The 21,947-nt window shown below is 36.5% G+C and overlaps 1 pseudogene; it reads right to left on the bottom strand.

The window, feature by feature from the left end:
- Positions 1-2,034: 2,034 nt before the first annotated feature.
- LOC149227323 (peroxisomal adenine nucleotide carrier 1 pseudogene) lies at positions 2,035-11,179 on the bottom strand (annotated as a pseudogene).
- Positions 11,180-21,947: the final 10,768 nt, after the last annotated feature.

Genomic DNA, 21,947 nt, shown 5'->3' with positions numbered 1-21,947 from the left:
CAACCTTTAACCGATCGAAATCTGCTTCACTTGCTGAAACTTGGGCATCCCACCCTTGAAACCCTTCAACAACTCCCTCTAACAAGTTGTAATCCTATCCCTGCACAACTTCCTATTAGTTTCAATGAAAGTGCTATGATACCATGTAATATAGAAAATAGTAAGTAAATTTTGCACTAAAAGAATATTCCTAAGATCCCAAGTAATTTAAATCCCTTGATGGGTATACTAGAATCTACAAAAACACATGTTGGGTCCCTATAATACTAGTGATTACCCATTACTATTGTAGTTATACCCCTTATTTATATTGTTGTGCCCCTATTACCCCCATATCGTTATTTATGTGCCCCATAGAATCCCTCTATTGTTATTTTTGTGGCTTTATATTATTATTGTTAGGTCGGCTGGATTATATTGTGACTCCTTAGACTCCTATATATAGAAAGGAGGTTTTGTCATTTGTATCATCCAAGAATTGTTCATTTATGTAATGTAAAGGAGGTTTCCCCCTCGAAGAGGCTGAATTCTAAGGCGTTGCTCTTTCTTTTCTATCTTTTCTTGAGCTGGTTTCATAACAGATACCATGTAATATAGAAAATAGTAAGTAAATTTTGCACTAAAAGAATATTCCTAAGATCCCAAGTAATTTAAATCCCTTGATGGGTATACTAGAATCTACAAAAACACACTGCTGAAAAATAATAAGAGCATGTACACAAATCTGAACTCTGAATCACATCTATCTTCTATTGAATGCAGAGAAAAGAAAATACAATGCAATACCTCAAAACCAAAAGCTTTCTAACCAACACGGAAGTGTTCACTACATCTCCTTTATAGAATAGGAAGATGAGAAAAGATACAAAGTATCTGGTCACATGCATGAAGCACTCAAGGTGACTCAATCAAATGCTAGCCCAAGTTTAATCATCTAGTGTACCCTTGTTGCATGGATAAGTGTGTCAGGTAAGTACATCTCCACTGGAAGACAAACAAAAGCATGCATCCCCTTCCTTGAGAATTGTGCCCCCTACCAAGACTAGAACCTTATCATGTAAAAGAACTCTAATTATCTAGGGTTTTGTGCCCTCCAAATATTAGATCATGCATGTAGAACTGAACTAAATTGAATCTCAACTACAAACTAAACTAAACTAAAGAAAAAATGGAATTGCTTAATCTTAAACAACATGGAAACTGAAATTAATTAAGGATAGAAAAACTGGAAATATACCCTCTACTCTCTTACATAACAACACCTCCCTCATACTATAATGTGCACAGGAACCATGACAAACTATTGCCATTATTACTGTTGTATGGACCTGCAAAAGGTACACCCTTACTACTGTTGTACCTACCAATTAAGTGCACCCTCGTACTATGGAGAGGACTGTAAGAGTTAAACAAGGTAGAAAATCTAACAAAGGATATGAACCAACTGATCAAAAAAATATTACCACAGTGATAAATTGAATCCTTGTAAGAGTGACTAGCATGGGAAGAGACAAAGTTAACTCAAACAAAGTATAAATCTTTGCCATAGATAAGACAAAATTTACTGCATGGTTTTAAGAAAATTCATCTCAATGAGATAATAAATTGTTTCAAACCCCAAGATTGAAAGGAAAATGACTTAATGTACAACAAAATGTTAGTATTTTGTTAAGCTGCATCTGCATTTACTCAGAGGTGTTGATTTGATGCTATATAATTCTTAAAGCCATGTTCAACCTACAATGAGTCTCTAGCTTTTCTATTGTTAAAGTTGCAGACCTATTTTAGCAAAGCCATAGGCTTTGATCATGATGAAATGTAGTTAAAGGATTTTTTCTGGATTTATATATTTTTCACAGTTTAGTTTCAATTATGCATTTTCCATACCAAGTAAGAAATAAAACAAACCATTAGCAGACAAAGAACATATCAATGAGAGCTAAACATGTAAAATAGAATAGATAAAGGATATACAAATGCAGAATGGAAAGTTTTAACTCAGAAACTGAATAGACAATGTGGTGTTAATAGTACCTATATAGCAGGATTTGATATCAGGAGTAAAGACACACCAAGTCCATCGAATGCCTCTTTCCAAGAACCCTCAGTAAGAGTTTTCCAAAGTCCCTTTGATTTCCCAAATGCGCTAGTTTACATCCGAGCAGAAGTTGTGTCCAGTGGCTTTCCAAAACAAAATAAACCACCACATAACATAGTGTTTATGTATAAATTTGAGCAAGAAATGTACAAGTCAAAATACCAAAATTTGGCTAGAAAATCCAAATCACTAGGACAAAGTAGGAAGAAAAGGAGTTGTACCTGTGTTATCACAGTTGTGCAAGCTCTAGTTGCAGTAGCTACAACCAAATTTTCCTTTGTTCCCATATACTTGTTCCTATGTTTTAAGTAAAATCTCTTAGACTATAGCCATAATAGTATTGGTTAAATTTATGATGTATAATTACTTGATGAAAATTGAATAAGCTAAACTCATGGTAAATAATATCACAAGTAATTATCTGTAGATCAAAAAAGGTTTTTCAACATGGTATCAGAGAAGTGAGATCAGGCAGTGGAGTGTGTCTTGGTGGAATGATATTGCATCAAACAAATCTGTGTATTTTCCCTAGAACTAGTTTATTTACAGATCTGATAATTCAAGCATGCATTACGTAAAGATCCATTGTCTCTAGCACCATTATTATACACAACTGCTCTTTAATTTTGTTTTATCTTATTCTGGAATAGGTGTAAGGAGGTGGGAATGACCATTCTCCATAGTCAAGTTGAAGGGAGTCATAACATCAGCTGTGTGGAACAATAAATATTAATTCATGACAATTTGCAATCCCAAGGGCATGGTTTTATGCAGTCTCCTCTACTCCGATTTTCTTTGAGCACCACAGATATCAAAAACTGAAGGAACGATGAGCTTGGGAAATTTAAAATGGAACACTTCATCATTTATCAATTACTAGAAATGTTTTGGAATATATTCATGATAATCGATTTGATGTGTGTCAATGTGCATTGATGGGTAACATGAGGCAAAGGTTATTTTCAAATAGATGAGGACCATAAACATACCTTCCAATACCATCTTGTATTCTATTATGATAAATGGATATTCCAAGCAAGCCAAAATGGACAATGCTTTCAAATTGTTTGATGGAATGGTGGACTGTTATATCAAACTCACGATTGTCATTTATATTGCACTCATTAGTGGTCTCTCCAAAGGAGGCAAGATGATCAAAGAAAATTCCCTTATAGAGGAAATGATGCCTAAATGCATGTTACCAAATATTGTTACTTACAATGTTGCTCATTCAAGGATACTACAAGGAAGGGGACACTGAAAATCAATTTCCTTTCCAAGATTGCAAGCAAAGGTTCTTCACCTGATATTGTAACATACAACACTCCGATACATGGATTTTGTAAAGAAGGTAGATTGAGGTATGCATTGAATATTTTGAACAAAATGGGTGATCTGTTTCTAACTAATGTAACATATACTACCCTGATTGATGGCGATTGTAGAGAAGATAATATGATTGGAGATTTCAGATTGCAAAATGAAAGGGATAGTGCCAGGAATGGTGACATACCGTGTCCTCCTCCATAATCTCTATGAGGAAGGGAAATTGGAAGAATCAAATAACCTTTTGCGTGAAACAGAGAAGAAGGGTCCTGAACCTGAGCACTTCACATGCGATATATTGATCAATTCATAGTGCAAGAGAGGTAACATGGCTAATGCCTGGAAACTCCACAACAAGATGTTACAAAGCAAGATATTTTTTTGTGTATACATACAAGGAATTTATTCATGGCTTTTGAAAGTTTGGGAAATAAATGAAGCAATGGATGTCCTATTTAAAATGATGATTGCAGGTTTATACCTAATTTTAGTGTTTACTCATGGCTAATTGATGGCTATTGTTTCCAACACAATGAAGAGGAATCTCTGAAGCTTCTTGATGATTTTTTCGAGAGAGGTTTATCTGAAAATGTTTTTATATAGTAACACTATTCGAGGTTAGGAAACCTGAGTAGGGACAAAAACACAATCAATAAAATGTTTGGAGGGGTCTTGTTGGTGATGCCCTTATTTATACTACTCTTATTTATGCATACTTGGGAGAAAGTGAGAGAAATAAAGCTTCAGAACTTGTGAAGAAATGGCCTAAAAGAAGATTCTAGTCAATCTTAAAAAGAAAAATGTTTTTGATGTATTCTTTAGATATAGATGGAAAACCTGAGGTTTTCTGGAATGGGATGATAGAGAGAGGCTAGGTTGTCAAATGTGCTATCAGAATGTGAGAACTATTGCACAAACTTCCATTTCCAGTATGTTGTTTTGATATGTAAGTTGTAACATTAAGACTCTATGATAAGTAAAAAGCACCCATTGTTACTAATGCAGTGAATAGGAATTAAAAGACACAGCACTGGAGAGGCTAATTAGGTGATAGTATTGAGTATATGGTTTGCACATCGATAAGCAAAAGTGCAACAATTTCTCCCACCAAAGCTAGACTTCTCCAGGGCAATGAGAAATTATCCTTCACAAGCTCATTAAACCAAACCTTGAATTTGCTTCTGTAGTGATCATCTACATCTCCCTTCAGTTTTACCAATGCATCTATCCAGCTCACAGTGACTCCCTTACATACACCATTGAAGAGCTCGGCAACCTCTTAATCACTCCCAAGGTAATTTATAACGATGTCACTTTTCCTGAGCATGGCTACATATTCTTCAGAGTCGATCAACTCGGCCATTAGACTCAAGTAACATGTCACATAATTGATTTCAGATGCCTTGCATGCCTCAAAAGTGATCAGATTATGGAAGAGTACCTCTATGTGATTAGTGATATTGATGGGTAGAAGATAAATTACGACACTTTTATGCTCAAAATTGATCTTCTGGATGCCTCCATCGCATAGCGCAAATTTGATCCCAAAATTTCCTAATTCTACGGCACAAGGGATGCGTCTGACGCCATTTACTACTTTCTCCACAGCATTGCGGTCGATTTGTATAAGAATGCCAACTCTTCAATTCTGTTGGATATTAACAATCATGGGAAAGTTGATCCTGAATGAGGAGACACTCATTTAATGTGTCTGAGTCAACAAAAAGTTTCATTGTTTGTCAAAGTTCCTCCACAGCTTCAATATGACTTTTCCTGTGTAGCTATTTTTTTAAAATTTATGTTGGTTGGCTATAAAACCCCATGGGAAAGTTGATCCTGAACGAGGAGACACTCATTGAATGTGTCTGAGTCAACAAAAAGTTTTACTGTTTGTCAAAGTTCCTCCGCAAGCTACCTTTCCTATGCAACTATTGTTTTAAAAGTTCTGTTGCTTGGCTATAGAACCCTGTTAAAGGAGAGTTTTATATTGAAAGTATATGTGCACCCAAGAGAATGTGCCTCATTTGATGAACTTGGGTGCCATGGATGGGATTTTACCCTTGTAAAATCTTGGCAATGAATTTTGGATATTTCTCAGAGAATGACGCCCTCTAAGCCATTGAGAACTAGCCAACACTTAATTATTTTTCTCAGGATTTCGTTTAGCAATGGTTGGGAACTAAAACACCCTCGATTAAGCATTTCAACTTTTATTCTACCATACAGAACTACTTCAGACACCAATAGAAAGAGAATTACACACAAAAATATCTATAACTTTGCTAATCAAACATACAATTACAAATTTATCTCATGGCACAAATATTTGTGGAAGAATTCATGAAATAAGTACCTTCGTGAGTTCCAAATCCTGCCCAATTTGCACCAATGTCAAATTTCGCTTCCACAACAATGCAGAAATCTCGCTGCAATCTAGCTAGGGCAACACCAATGTCAAATTTTGCTTCCACGGCCATGCAAAAATCTCGCAATCTATCTAGGGTGGCACCAATGTCAAATTTTGCTTCCACGACAATGCAGTGAATGGTGAAATCTAGCTCTGATCTACCTAGGGCTGGTTTCTCACCACCAAAACTAATTTTCCCAATGGGGTTTTTGGACACCCTAGCCTCACAGGATTCCAAACTCTCTAAGAGTTTTCTTCTTCAAAAATACAAATAACCAAAATCAGGAGAATTCTCATTTGCCCTTTTCACAATTTCCTTTTCATTTCTCACTTTTTATTTTATAAAAATTATTATTTTTTCAATATCCCTCCTATTTGAAAAAATCTTATTTTTTTCAATTTCCCTCCTCTTTGAAAGAATATTATTTTTTTCAATTTCCCTCCTATTTAAAACAATATTATTTTTTTCATTTTTACCTCTTACTTTATAAAAGCTAACATAACCTAAAGTGGGAAAGCTAACATAAGCTGAAGTGGCAAAGGAAATTGCTTTGAAAACACAAATGACCAAAACTAGGAGAACTCTCATTTGCCCTTTTTATAACTTCCTTTTCATTTTTGGCCTTTTATTTTATTAAAATTATTAGTTTCTTCAATTTCCCTCATATTTAAGAAAATATTAGTTTTCTCATTTTCCCCTCATTTTATAAAATCTAACATATGCTGAAGTGGGAAAGGAAATTGCAAAGTGAGTGAATGATAATGATATGTTGTTTAAAGATTACATAGGTTTTTAATTAATTTGTAAGAAAATAATAGAAGATTTATGGAAAAAGGTGTATGGATAATGTAATAACCATGATCTTTAAGACGATTAAGAATATTTTCACATGGGTTTTTTGAAATGGTCAAATATTATGAGTAGTGATAAGATTGGTGGTATAAGTGCTAATATTGCCATGTTTTGGACAATTATAAACACCCTCCTAAGTAGGACATGGGTATGGGTGTATTTTCTCTAACCAATTCTTTCAATTTGAGAGTTAATGTTTAGAAAAACGAACATCTTCCTATGTGCTTAAACCATCTATACCTATTGACAGAAGGTGATGTTCAAGGAGTTTATAAGGAACATGTGGTTTTCTTGGCCTCTAAGGAAGGTTTTTGGTTAATTCGAAATAGTAATAATGTAAAGTCATTAGAAGTTGAGGAAAAATGTGTTCTTAGTTTTGGGGGAATATATTGCAGTCAACCAAATCCTTGACCTTTCAAGATGCACTTTCGCATGAAATTTTATTGGAAAGAGGGTAGGGATGGACTACTTTCTGAGATAGATAAAGTAGAGTCGGAGTTCAAGTTTATGCTATATACTAGCAACTCACATAGTATCAAGAGAGATGCATTATTTTTGTCTTTTGGAACGAAGAAGATGTAGTTTCTATATCAAATCAAGTTCGGTTTGTGGATAGGTCTTATTTTTCTATAAAACCCCACCACTCCTTTTTTATCCTAGGGATGAGACCATGTTACACACCCTAGTATGGATAAAACTTCTTGGACTCCCCTTGGAACCCTAGACTATTCAAGATTTACGCACAATTGAAAACAAGCTAGGAAAAAGTATTCACATGGATGACGTCTTTGTTTCTAAAAGATAAAGGTCAATTGTAAGGATGTTAGTTTATATTGATGTACCTATAGGTATTTTTGAGACTACTAAATTGATTATTAAAAAAATTCAAGTGTTCTTTACATACACTTTCCCAACCCCCAATCAATTTTCACATTTTTTATGTTGTACATGGTGGCCATACCTGTTGGTCCTTCATTTTGTCATAGTAAATATGACTTTTAACATTTGCCAATTAACCAAATAGTATTTATATTATAAATGTGACTTTAAATTTAATTGATTTATTAAAGATAATTCAACAAACTAATTATCCTTCCAACTCTCCGTGTTTTATAAGCTTATATCCTATAGTTCTTTGAAGTTAGAATATTTTGTTGTGATGGTGGTGTTTGATCATGGATTTGTGCAAAAATCTAGTGTTTTTCCCCCCTCCTTAAGCCATCTTATGTGATATTTTTGGCACCAGAGAAATTCTTCCTAAATGCAACCTTCTTCTAATTGAGTGAGAAGCTCACTTTCTTCCTCAACTAATTTGTCAGATCGACCTTCAAGAATAATGCATTATTGGACTTATTCCACATGATCCTCTAATTCCTATTTGATTTGGTGTATGTTCCAAAAATATTCTCTACTCCATTTTTTTATTTGAGATTTTAAGAACTTGATTTTCTACTGGAATTGGTGCATAATTGAACCCAGTCGAGGAGTGGCTTCCTACCACCATTATTGGGAATTTTCCAAGAAGGAAGGATCCCTAAGAAAAAAGCTTTCAAAGTGAAAGGGTCTATTTTTGGGGCTTTCTTTGATATTTGCTTCCAAGCTTACAGGCTAATGATATGATATGCAACATGGAAGGATTAAAACCTCCACAAAGGTCTCATTGTCCCAAGGAGCTTTTGAGACCAAAAATATGTCAAATTTGGAAGTAATTTGAGGGCAGCCACCTTTTCGATTATTCCAAGTAAATATCCCATGTATAGTATCTACATATGTGGCATGTAGGTCTTGCATGAGGTCAAGGAAGAGCTATGCATCAGAGTCCAGTTATTACAAGCCACCTTTTTTCCTTCCATCAATTTAATTATGTGGAATTTAACCACTATTATCCATAGGTATTTTGAAGATATGGAGTGGAGATCATCCAATAGAGCTAGACCACATGCATTTGTAATTCTACCTATTGACTTAAAACTTTTGAATTGAAAATGACTTGAAAGAATGCATGGGGCTATAGTTAGATTGGTGATGGTACTTTCCACGGGATTTCATATAAGAGCTAGCCTTCCTACTTTTCCTTTTGCATCCAATTCCACTGAAGCACTACCTTTCTAACATTTCTATAGGATTTCACTTACACGATCGTTGGAGAATTTTGTTTTTTGTAGTATGAGTACTATAGGGATTTCCTTATGTTTTTAACCTTTTGGGAGCCTCAACTTTCCTTTTTAGTTGAGGCCCCTAATGTTCCATGTGATTAATTTCACTAAGAATGATGGGGAATGGAGTGGAATACATCCATCATGAGAGCCACCTTACTTGAATTGGCTAGCATCTCACTCACTTCTTGTATGAGGGTTTTGTTGCTTTTTTTTCCATTATTTTTTGCTTCCTTGTGGTGCTTTGAGGGTTCTTTGAAGTTATGAATTTGGATGCCATATCTTGACTAACCTTGTCTTTGAGAGGTCATCCCTTTGTGATTACAAAGTTTCAAGTAGGGTTGATGTAACATCTACACTATTTGTTGAGGATTGTTTACAAATATTTTCCTTTTAGCTCTTCTACCATGCTTGCCAAGGTTGTTTCTTCCACGTCCATTTCTTTTGCATCATCCTAGGTATCTCCTGGAATTGTTTTTTTGCTTCTGGTTTGTCTTCTTGTGGCTCTTCTTGGCTGGTTTTTGTTGCCTTTCTTTTGATAGAGCTTTGACCTATATTTGGATCCACAAAGTTTATTTCCTCTGATGGGTTATCCACTTGGATCAATGAAGGAGACAGAATGGGATTGGGGGAAATCAAGCCTATTCCTGGAAACATGGTTGGTGGATTTTGATCCCGCTCACAAACATATCTTGGTGAAACAACTTCGGGCTATATTGTCGAGCCCTCCATTTGTCTTCTAGACAGAAGATGTCCTTCACACTATTGGCAAGAAGCTTAGTAGATTTATTTCTATCAACCCTAATTGGTTTGTTTCGATTAATAGGCATTGGGTCTAGATTCTAGTCAAAGTAGATATCAAAGAGTGTTTATTCAAGGCCATTGAATTAGTTTACAAGGAAAACATATAGACCCATAAGATTGATTATTGGAAAATGTCATTTCATTGTTTCAACCATTACGAAGTTGGACATGTTCAGACCCAATGGTTAGAGTTGAAGGCTCCCATTTTGAGGAAAAATAGAATTCAGAAGTAAGTTAGAAGCAAGTTTGAACCAAAACCTACAATTTCAAATTATCAACAATTTCATGTCAAGTTGGAACCTATCCTTAAGGTTTAGTGAGAAGTTCAAGTAAATATCACGCCTCCTTCTGCTACGATTAATTCCCCTTCATATTCTTCTTTGGTTTTATCTCTTCATATAAATTCTTCTACTTTGATGGATTCCCTATTATTTTCCATTCTCCTCTCCATCTTCGCTCTCATTTCCTTGCCCCTTCTATTCCTAATCGTATCTCCCCCCCTTTGACCTTGAACTGTCAAGCCTCCCTTAAGAGGTTAAAACTGTAGTGAATAAGCCTAAACATTCAAATTTCCCCAACACTCTCAAGCCTAAGGTTAGACTAATGGAAGAATTTTTATTGAAAGGAGGATTAGCTTCAGAACCACAAATATCAAATGCAATAGATTGAAAACATCACCTTCTTAATGCACAACAAAAATCATGACAAAATATTAAAAGGGGAAAAGGAAAATGAAAATTGAATACCTTTCAAAGAGGTTGGGAAAAAATAGGACTTACGGGAGGCAAGCATACAATTGCAATAAGGGGTTGGGCTATGCAATAAGAGGTTGGAAAAGTAGTTTCAGATAAATGGAGACTTTGGGCTATGCACAGCACTATTTTTTCAATTACTTGGTTGGGTTCCAAAATTGCAAAAAAAGCAAGGCTATCTATAAGGGCATGATAACTAGGGAGTTCCAAGGTGTGCTAGGGAATGACAATAAGTGCTAACACATGTGAGACGGTTCCAAGACATGTTAAGCATGCCAAGATGTGCCAGGTTCTAGGGTGTGGCACCAACGCGTGTTAGGGAGTGCTAAGGAAACACAAGGGAGCACTAGTTTCAATTGCATGGAAATGAATGAATAAGAGTGTGTGATAGGGAGTCTTAGTGAGTTCCAAGTGTGCTAACCAGGATCAAACCCACCAAATTTAAGCACACTAGCCCAAGGATAACGCAAGGATCCAGTGACACAAATTGCAACCAGATACAAAACCCATTTCAAAATACTCAACCCAGATGATTTTTAAGGAAATACATGTGTCAGATATTGAATTCAGCAAAACCCATTCCAAAAAAAAGAAACAACCTGGTTTAATTCTAAGGAAAATATGCATTGGAGCTATAAACCTATATTTTTGTCGACCCCCGGGATAAACCTCCGCCTAGTACTTGGTCTTACATGTATCTAAGGGATACAATATGGTAGTGCTGATGAACCCTACTATCGATCTTGAAGTTGTGTTTGTCAAATATTCAAAATAAACCCCCATTGCATATAAATTCCATTGAATAAGATCTTTAATTTGATATATATATTTATATATATATATATATATATATATATATATAGAGAGAGAGAGAGAGAGAGAGAGAGAGAGAGAGAGAGATATGTATATATATGTATATGTATATGTATATGTATATGTATATGTATATGTATCTATATATATATATATATATATATATATATATATATATATATATATATATATATATATATATATATATATATATATATATATATCGTGGGGGTACAAAAGCAGGTATTCAAAACCCAAAGTGTGAATACAAAAAATTGATGATTGATGCTGGAAGTCCAATAATAAGAAGCTGGGTTGCTCGCAACTGAGATTCCAAATCAAAACAAAAAAATCTCCCTGAGGGATTAGAATAGAGACAAATTGGCGTGTTTAACTAATCCAATATATGGGAGTTTGATGCAAGTGCTGATGTCAGCTCTTGACTTACCCGACTATCAGTTACGATGAAGTTTAGATTGCATCTCTTGTTGACGATTTTGACGGTGTGTTACACGGTAGCATTGGATGTTTGGTGTCTCAATTAACCAAGTTGCAAAAACTTCGACAGATCCATGTGTTGGTTTGGATTGAAGTTAGAGTTTTTTTATGAAGCTAATTTTAAAATTGGGCAGGACCATTTTATGTAACTACATGTAATGGTTCACAATGATATTGAATGAGGTATTGTGCACTAGTCAAGTGGACTAGGAATTCGAATTCAACATTGTTATTAGATTTACTTTAGATGTGGATTAATCAAGTATTCAAGAATTTAGATAGATTAAATTTCATTTTATTTTCAATAAGGAAAAATGATTGATTCTCATTTAAAAAAGTAGATATATACTTTGGTATTTCATTGTTAATGTTTTTGCATGCCATATATTAGATTTTAAAATAGAATGGTTAAATTTCTAAGTATCTTATTGCTCTACATTATAGTTCTTTTATTTCTGAAAATTGTCTACTATATCAATTTTCACAAAAAAAGGTTAAAGTTTTTTATGATGACAAATATAACATATATGATTTAAACATGACAAAAACATATCATGATCTATGAAAATTTTCATGGACGGATGACAAATAAACAAGACGAAGGAAAAATTTTCAAGGGCATCCCTTTATAAGTTAAAAATCCCTGAGTTGCAAAAGGATTCCTTTATCGAAAACTTAGTAGAAATTCCTCCTTGGCACATTTACAGTTGCATCCCTTCTTTTATAGGAGATCTACCACTTGATTCTACTCTCTATAGACATTATTAGAGGCCAGTCTTTGAAATGTATTCATCAAAGATCTTATGCTTGCATCCAAAAAGTAAGTGAAGGTGGTCCAAATTTTGTTCTCAATTGTACCCAATCTAGGATCATCTTGGAATCTCCAAACACAGGTAAATCTTCAATTGCAATCCAGTTAGCACATAGAAGAGCCCCCAAGAGTATGATTAGCTCAACTCTATTATTTGACCCTATGCCACTATACCAACTGAAATGGAAGGTGTACCAACTGAAATGGAAGGTGTTGTCTGGCTTCAAAACCAAATGTGTCCCACTTCCACAAACCCTGTTGGTGGATGCTCCATAAAAAATAAAAATAAAAAATAAAAAAATAAAGTATGACCATAGCTCCATGAGTCGAAAATGTCTTCTAGGTTGTTCCTCCTTCATTAGCCATATCTCCATAAAATATGCAAAGATCTTTAAATAGGCATTTCTAGTATCTGGTTCTATTTGTTCAAAAATCTTCTCATTCCTGCTTCTCCATATGTCCCACAAAATATAGAAAGGCACAGAACAATATGTCTTGAAACCTTCAAACCATTGAGTGAGACATCTCTAAATGGAAACCATGTTTTAGATTACATGTATTTTAAGTGTTTGAAGAACCCCACTCCATACCGAGATCGCAAAAGGACATGTTAGAAATAGATTTTCCACATCTTCTAAATCTTCTTTGCATAAAGAGCATCTTCCAAGATCCTCAAAGCCCCTTTTATGGATATTATCCCAAGTTAAAATATTATTGTGGACCACCAGCCACATAAAAAATTATAATTTGAGAGGTATATCCCATGTCCACGTGTTATGAAACCAAAAAGCATTATCATTCAACCCACGTCCATGAGAATATGTTTATAAATCTCTTTAACTGAGATCTGCTCATTATACATAATGCCTTCCCAATTTAGCTTTTTTTTCTTCTGAGTGAGTTTTAAACCTAATAGACTTAATTGTTTTGTGAAATGTGCCCATTCCACAAATAGATCCTCTGGAAATCCAAGTTCAAATTCATTAATCCAATAACTTGTAACAGAAGAAGATCCTCAATCACAAGAGATGTAGTTCATAAAGTAAATCCTTTTCTTATGTAAATTCTCAAGAATGTGAATATAAAGAGTATGTATTCCCTCCACCCCTTTGATATCATCTAGTCCTATTTCTATCCTATTCCCCCTTCCAACCTCCCATCTCAGATTTCGTAGTAGCCGATATTTGTTTCTCATCATGCTTCTCCATATATAAGATGCCACCTTCTTCTTTGGAGCCGCCTCTTTAGTCCATTCCTTAAGTTGTCTAATTTTTAGATATTTCTCTTTAATAACCTATTACCAAATACCTTTTCCCTGGAAATTTTTCCATAATTTCTTGATAATTAAAGCCTTACTAAAACATTAGGTGTCCTTTATACCCCACCCTGAATCCTTCTCATGTCTCGCAAGCACCTCTAAATAGACCAAAAGTATCTTATTTTTGGATTTAAGCCTAGCCCAAAGGCACCTAGCTATAATAGCATCAATTATTTTGGTCTAAAGATACTTATGGGGGAAATATACTGAAGTTTGAGCCCTCTAATTGCAATGAAATCACCTCCTCCCCATTTGTCATGAAATTCTTTGAAGATGTCAATTGTTTAGGGTTTTGTCAAAGAGTGCACGAAGTAGGTTACCATGAGCATCTCATAGGTATATTTTCCCTCACCTTGAAGGAAGACAAGATCACCATTGTAGGGACTGGTTTCATGTTTTCTGTGGATTCCATCTCTCAAGATGAAAGCATACCAAACCATAGTGAAAATTGGTTCAAAGGCATGAACATAGACTTAGAAGAGTACAAACCCTACTTGAAATCACAATACAAAGGAGCTCACTCACATGTTTTCCCATTCATATACTTGTTAGAGAGATATGCAGCATTGATGAAGGTTGTCATGAAATTCTTCACATGTGAGGGCATATTTTCTAAGCTATATCAATACCACATAAGACTTCTCATGCACTTTGCAGCTACCAAGCCTCTAAATTTGTCCAGCTACTTGTATAGGATCCTAATCAAAATGTCTAAAAGGGTGCAATTGAAAGGAAAAGTGCATCATCCCAGCCTCTTTTACCATAGTTTGATAAAGGTTATAGTACTCCATCAGTTTAAAGAGAAGAACATGACATGGGACACCTTCATTGAGGCAGCCTTGAAAACGGATATAACCACTTCACCAAGCCAGCACAAAACCATGTCATTACAACCCATGGAGGTGGGGACATCAAGCAAACATGATGAGCCTAAATTTTCCAAAACCCACCTAATCCTCACTATCTACCCTAAAATCCTTTACATTCTAGTCATCTCTTGGCTGTGACTTCATAGAGAGAACCCTCTCTGGTTTTGTAGGGCTAGATACCAAACTAAAATTGTGGTCTATGGCTACCTCTGTTGATCTCCTCATCAGCCTGGGACATTGTGGAGGAATATAACAGAGGCCATGACAACTAGGGAGTGCCGAGGTGTTCTAGTGAACGTAAGGTTCCCAAGCCATGGAAAAATGTAATGCTAGTTGTGAGGTCATGACTGCCAAGGTTCATTAGGGAATGGTAGGGCATGCTAACTTGTGCTAGATAGTATGAAGACATGTCAAAACAAGCTAATATGTGCCAACTGCTAATGCATGCCAAGATCTACAAGGGCGTGAAAATGCATGCCACAAACTATCAAGGCAGCAAAAGGTAGGAAAAATTTACACTACAAGGAAATGAGCACATAATAGGGTTAATAAGTCATCAATTTACCTTTTCCATGAAGGGCATGCTAGGCACACTAGCACTAGGTGCCAATAGGTGCCAAGTGCCAAGTGTTAAAGCATTCTAACTGCCAAATCTTCCTCTGTTTCTTCTCATCTAGTTTCCAATAATTGATCTCAAATAAATTTAATATTAAACCATGCCAAAGCATACCAAGTCATCTCAATGCATACCAAACATGCTAAGACTTACCAAGTGCCAACACGTGCCAAGTGCCGATGTGTGCCAGGGAGTGTGATGCATGCTATGAAGTGGAAGAGTGCATCAAAGAGTGCTAAGGTGTGATAGAGAGTGCCAATGCATGCTGAGAAGTTTTTGGGAGTATTAGGACAACACAAGGGAGCACTAGGTCAAATTTCATGGAAGTGAATGAATATGAGTGTGTGTCAGGGAGTGTCAATAAGTGCTAGTTGTCATGGCAAGGAGGGAGTGACAAGGTATGCTAAGCACGGGTAAGGCATGCTATGGAATATCAGGGAATTTCAAGAAGTGCTAAAGTGTGCTAGGTAGTTTCGGGGTGTGCTAACATGTGCCAAATAGTTCTAAGGCACGCCAGGTGCTAAGACATGCTAAGATGTGCAGGGTGCCAAAGTATGCCAATATGAGTCAAGGAGTTTCAAGGAAACAAAAGGAATAACTAAGCTAAAATGAAAGAAAATGAACACATAAGAGGGTTAATAAGTCAGGACTTTATCTTTTTCAAAAGTGGCATGCTAGGCACACTAATGATATGTTCCAATACATGCCAAGTGCCAATGTGTGCCAAGTGCTAATTTTTGTCAATGCAATAAAATGCGAAGGTGTTCCAAGGCATGCTAGGGACTACAGGGCATGCCAACACATGATAGGGGAGCGCTATGCTATGCTAGGGCATGCCAACATGTACTTGGGCATCCTACTCATGGAAAGATGTTCTAGGTACAAATATGTTCCAGGTACAAAGATGTTCCAAGACATGCGAGGTGCCAAGGAATGTTAGTGTATTGTTCCAAAGCATGTTAATGTGTGCCATGAGTGTCGAGGAGTGCTAGGTCTCTCTCATTAATAGAATTGATAGAGCTTGATTATGTGTTAAATAATATAGTTCCTACACACACTAGTGGAACTTTATTTAAAGGAAATTTGCTAGATAATAAACCTAATAGAGATGAATCATGTGTTGATTCATAGGAAAACTATATTCTTATGACTTGAGGAAAATGATACACACTAATTACTTCTTAACAAATTGATAGACTATTATAACCACTATGACCTTGGACACATAATGAAAAATACTCCACAACAATGGTCTTAAATCGTTATCTTTTGACAAAAAATATAGTAACAGGTACATAGCGTTATCAAAAACTCATTGGAATGATCAATGATGATGAAATTTTTTTGACCATCACCAAAAGTAACCAAAAAGAGCATTGGTGAGGGCCAATAAAAAATCGTCACTAGAAGTGTCACCAAAGAGAGAATTAGTGATGGGCCTTTAACGACACTCACCGAAAGTGTCACCAAAGAGAGAATTAGTGATGGGCCTTTAATGACCCTCACCAAAAGTGTCATTGAAAATGGCTTTGGTGACAAACCTTAAAGGACCATCACTATATACACTTACAACAATGATTTTTTAAATACCATCACCATATGCAACATTAGTGATAGACCTTAAAGGTCTGTCATAGGCATGAAGCGTCATCAAAAACTCATTGGAATGATCAATGATGACGAATATTTATTGACCGTCACCAAAAGTAACCAAAAAAATCATTGGTGACGGTCAATAAAAGATTGTCACTAGAAGTATCACCAAAGAGATAATTAGTGATGGGACTTTAACGACCCTCACCAAAAGTGTCACCAAAGAGAGAATTAGTGACGACCCTTTAACAACCCTCACCAAAAGTGTCATTGAAAATGGCTTTGGTGACAAACCTTAAAGGACCATCACTATATACACTTACAACAATGTTTTTTTAAAGACTATCACTGTATGTGACATTGGTGACAGACTTTAAAGGTCCATCACAGGCATGACCCTCACCAATGGATGGAATAAAACGGATGAAAAGATTTTGAGCCATCAAAACTTCAATAATGAATAAAAATATACATATTGTGATCTACATCTACAATTAGAAAACATAATTGGCATACCACTTCAACCTAGGTTACAAGTTCTCGAGCTGCCTTTTTGCCTCTATGGTTGGCTAGACAATTTAAACCATGGGGCTAGTGATAGGGTAATATGGAGTATAGTAAATTTCTCTAGTCACTAAGGAGAAAACCAGATCTGAGGAGGGTAGCCCTGTACAATAGGGATTTGTACTAGAAGGAAATAATAGCTAGCACCTATTGTGTTTTGAAATTCTAATGAAAGAAATAATCTCTCCACCATAATGCACTTGTCCAATAAAGGGCTCATGTTTCCCATGCTGCGCCCAACTCAGTAGACCACCATCCAGCTCAGATTCTCCCAACGAGCTTCCCAGCTAACAAGTTCTCCAGCGAACAAGCCAGCTCCTCCATTTCTATTTATTATATTTCCATTTCCACTGTGTTCCAAGGAATGGAGTATTATCAAGCACCTCCCACTATCCCGGATGGTATTCATGGTTCTACCTTTCCCTTAGCAACCAGTTGATTGAATCATCCTGTTACCCGTATCTTGTTCTTTTTTTAAATCCTTGAACTTCTGAAGTCTACCATGACATTAGACACTCGAAAATCCTGCTAAATTCATGTTACCAATATTATAGTATCTTAGCTCTTTAAATTTCCCTCTAAACTGGTTGTAAAATACTAGTATTCACTGGAATCTACACTGAAAACTAAGCCTGAGAGCAAGGTGACCTCCTAACTCCACTATCAAATCTTAAATGCCTACAAATTAACAGACAATACTCATGCATACACTAATATCGATTTGTGAATTGAATTTCTCTTGCAAACAAACAAGAACAAGGTTGCAACTTACCTGGAATGCCAAACCCCTTCAAATTCTGATTCACAAATCGCCAAGAAATGCAGGCTTCCGCAAAAAATGTATACCTGGCGTTGGTTGCAATGAGTCACCAAGAAATGGAGTATTCCACACAAAATGTACACCCTTGTCCCTATGAGGCTTATTTCTCTTTGGCCTGCTCTCTGTTTAAGTCACTTCACCTGCTACTGGTCTGAGGTCTGAGGTATTTTTTCGCCTCCTCTAGGGCTTCGCCCCCCACAAACCCTTGCGCAAGTCCTAAGGCCTTTTAAGTTTTGGCTTCCTAAAGTGGGCCTATATGAGGCTGTTATGCCACTTTCTACTCAAAATACCTTGATTCAGTCGAACCACTATTCAATTGAACACTTTAGGCTCTTGCTGAGTGATGAAAGTGAATACAAGCATCGAAACTAGATCAAATCGATGAGTTACAAAGTATATTTGATCATGCACCTTACTTATTTGCCTTAGTCCCAGCTTCTCTGCTGCAATACTATGTCAGTGACTAGTACTGGTATGATGCATAGGATTTGTGAAAAAAAATCTGAGGACCAAAACTATACACCACGAAAAATGAAAACCCGATTTGAAAGAGTCAGATTTGTGAACAGAAATTTGATGACCAAAATTATACACCATGTGTTAGAGCCTAGATTTGTCGTGGGCTGGAAAGGCAAGGGTCTAGGTCCACATCAAACCATGCTTAGCCTCGTAGCTAGCCCTACAAGGATAGGAAAGGGCTCTCTCCAGATCGATCTCGGCAAAAGACAAGAGATGGGGCTCAAGATGACTGAAATAAAAGCTAATTTTAGGCTAGGTATGAAGTACAAGGGTTTGATTTGAGTTTTTGGGGGTTTCGTGTTGGAAACAGGGAAAGGAAAATTGGGCTCGGGGATGAGGCACAGTTTCTGCAAAGTTCTAATTGGGGCAAGGAAGGCAATCGTTTTGATGCTTTAAAGTGAGAGAATGGATAGATCAGACTGGTGAGGAGCTAAGGAGAGCAGGAGAGTCTCAAGAATTCTCCTTAAACAGATGAAAACTTGGAAATTTAAACAAATTCAAAGGCGAAGCTTAGCAGTTAATGGATTCTACCTTAATCACTCAATTGTTCAAATTCAGAAGAAGAGAAAGGAAAATGATACACATAACACTAATGAATTTAGAATTACTTAGAGAAGAACACCATCAAAACATAAAGCCACATGGATCTCAAACAATGCTGCAAAACCCTGGTCTTTCCTTAGCCAAAAATGCAGAGATAGAATGTACAGTGATATGCCAAAGCAATCCCTAGTGTCCAACCCTGAAAATGACTTAGGAATTACATGATATAGACTAGCCCAACCCATTCCCTTGCCTCTAGGGGTCGAGCTCATCATTCTAGGATCTATTTCAACCAATTCTAAACAAAGCACTAAAATCTAGGTAGTCAAACAACTTACCCCTATATGCTAGGAAACTGATTCATTCACTCACATTTCACCTTTTGGTGAATGAATCTTCTAGAACAAGTAAAAATGTGCCAATATTAAATCATGGTTATAAAATTACATCATGAAAAGTCAAGACTAACATCAAGAAGAAAAACTAGTCAAAACCGAGTGAACTTCTGAGCTGAACAGTGAAAACTAGGCAAAAATCCTCTATGTGCCGTGCCTGATTCTCTATGTGTCGCGCCACTTTGAGGCTGAGTTTGAGGAGCTTCACGAAGTCTAAATTGAGCCCAAGATAGCTCATTGGAAATCCCTACCTATCTAATTTCCAACCCAAGTGGAAATTTTTAATTTGGATGTCATTTTCCCCTCCAAAACTTCAATATCCCAAGACTGCTTCCTGTGTGTCAAAATAGGGGCAGTGAGGTCATTTTTTGAGTGTTTTTGACCTCCTGAGGACTCAAAACTTGCCCAAATTTCATGGACATGCACCAGAAACCATGATTTTTCATGAAAAATCTATAATTGTAAAATTTTTACAATTTGGATCTCCCTAGCAAAAGCGCGTGCCACGTGGCGCAACGCATAGGGAGAAAAACCTTGTGTTAAAAATTTATGTGCATAGCACCTTTTCGCAAACTCGTTTTGAGGAGCTTCTCGGTGTCCAAATTGGGTGTGGTATACCTAGTTGGAATGGTATTTGAGTCTACTTGCCAACCCAACTATAATTTTTCAATTTGGATTTCATTTACCCTATAACCAATCAAATCTCCCAATACAGGTCAAAATGCGCCAAATGAGGCTGCCTAAAGGTAGAGTGTTGTTGCAGTAAACTTTTGAATGCCTTCCCCAACTCAAAATTGAGTTCGTGATAGCAAATTGGAAATATAGTTTTGTCTAGTTATCATTTGACTCATCAAGCGAGTCATTTGGCCAACCAAGCTAGGAGAAAACTTGATTTTCCCAAGGTCACTTCAGAGGTGCATCAATTCTCCCGAGGCAGCTGTATTTTTGACATTTCTATAAAACCATAACAGCTGTGTAAAAGCTGAAAGATGATTTTCTTCTTGGGTCATTGAAGGACAAAAACCTCTCTCATCTTTTCCAAATTCATCCTTTCTAGCTCAGAAACACAATTTGAAGAAAAACCATCCCTTTTGTGTGATGAATGGCTTGCTCCTTGGAATGACTTCTCGACAAATGATGGAGATCTGATGCTCGATGATATGAAATAACCTCATACCTTCTGATATCCCTTACACCTCCTCTACTCCGATATCTCTGGTCCCATAGCCAACCCTAGCTCAGTGGGAGAGGAAATTAGGGTTTGGGGATTTATGGTTAGGATTCTGGGGTTTTACATTGGGAAATTCTGTGAAAGGGAATTTGGGATATGTGATGGGGCTTTAGTAATTTTAGGGGGGTAGGGAACAATGAAATCAGGGACAAAAGGAATAAGGGATACAAGAGAATGATGGAAAGAGCAAACTTGGTGGCAAATAGTTGATAAAACCCTAGGTAGCCATTTTTATATGAGAACTTTGACATGGTAGGGTTTAGACCATCACCATTGATCAATCACCATATAATAGGACAAATTTTAATGAAATGCAATGATTGAGGCTCTACCTGGCAAATCTGTGCGAATTATTGGCAATTTGGAGGAATTTTGAGTAGTTTCGGACCTTTAAGTGTATGCGCTGCGCAGGGTGCCCAATGCGCCGCGCCTCCCTAGTGTGTCGCGCCAGTGTTGTTTTACACTGCGAAATGCGGCCCAATGCGCCGCACCTGGTGGGTACGCCGCTCCTCCTGCCCAGTGCGCCGCATCGCTGAATTGGAGCGATTTTCACCCAATAACCTCACTTGCTTACCAAAATTGCTCTATGTTGCTTCTCAACATTTCCAATTTAGCTCTTTGATGTATTTAGTATGCAAATGAACTCTTGGAACACAAAAATGATATATATGCCAAGGATTTAACTTTCAAAAACCAAATTTTCATGTTGCAAACTTTGACACTTGACTCTGAAACTCTGTTTTTTGCTTCCTTTATGATTTTTTGTGCTGAATGATGAACCTCTTGTCTTTTTGTGCAGGGATAGCTATCATTGGATTCGGAAAAGGAGACCAGGGTTGCACTTGAAGAATTTCACAATTGAAGGAGCTTTGAGAATTACATATTTATTACAAAGATAAAATGGCGATTTTTCTTCAAGACAGAGTTTTGAAGAAAAATCATGATCAAGCATATTGACGAT

Source organism: Pinus tabuliformis, chromosome J (assembly GCF_031772625.1).
Source record: "Pinus tabuliformis cultivar Carrire ecotype Pingquan chromosome J, CPIR1, whole genome shotgun sequence".
Classification (NCBI taxonomy): domain Eukaryota; kingdom Viridiplantae; phylum Streptophyta; class Pinopsida; order Pinales; family Pinaceae; genus Pinus; species Pinus tabuliformis.
Note: the sequence above shows the minus strand (reverse complement) of the source record. Positions and strands in the feature narration are given on the sequence as shown.